The 664-nt window shown below is 36.0% G+C and overlaps 1 non-coding gene across 1 annotated transcript; it reads left to right on the top strand.

Annotated features, from left to right (window-relative positions):
* Positions 1-241: 241 nt before the first annotated feature.
* Positions 242-296, top strand: LOC120025395. Its single transcript, XR_005472999.1, has one exon. It is a non-coding gene; the product is annotated as a U7 small nuclear RNA (small nuclear RNA).
* The last annotated feature ends 368 nt before the right edge of the window (positions 297-664 follow it).

Genomic DNA, 664 nt, shown 5'->3' with positions numbered 1-664 from the left:
TATTATTCTGACATTTCACATTCTTAAAATAAAGTGGTGATCCTAACTGACCTAAGACAGGGCATTTTGACTATGATTAAATGTCAGGAATTGTGAAAAACTGAGTTTAAATGTATTTGGCTAAGGTGTATGTAAACTTCCGACTTCAACTGTATATACCATACTCCATACAGGTTATAAAAAAGAGCAGAAGCTCTGAACTCTCCGTTCAGAACCCAGTCCTACCTACCTACAGGTTATAGAAAATTTGCTCTTTTAGTATTTCTCCAGTAGGTTTCCTCAAGGAGAAAGCCCCCCCCCCCCCCCACCCCCACTTCTATGTCCCCAAAAACACTACAGTAAATACTACAGTATACTACAGTCCACAAAAGCACTACAGTAATTACTATAGTATATACTGCAAAAACACCACAGCGAATACTACAGTAAAGTCCACAAAAACACTATAGTGATTTTTATAGTATTCCTAACATAGTATATAGTACACTATAGTATTTTTTCATGTGGGAGTGGGTGGGAAAGTAATAGTGGATGGTTGGGTTGGGTTTGAACATCTTGTTTATAGAATTCTAATTTCTAAAATGTTCTCATGCATAGATTTCATCATTGTGTGAAATTCACGCCAATATTGTAATTTATTAACAGAACATGACGTGGAAAAGTG

The sequence above is a fragment of the Salvelinus namaycush genome, chromosome 30, assembly GCF_016432855.1.
Source record: "Salvelinus namaycush isolate Seneca chromosome 30, SaNama_1.0, whole genome shotgun sequence".
NCBI classification, from domain to species: domain Eukaryota; kingdom Metazoa; phylum Chordata; class Actinopteri; order Salmoniformes; family Salmonidae; genus Salvelinus; species Salvelinus namaycush.
Note: the sequence above shows the minus strand (reverse complement) of the source record. Positions and strands in the feature narration are given on the sequence as shown.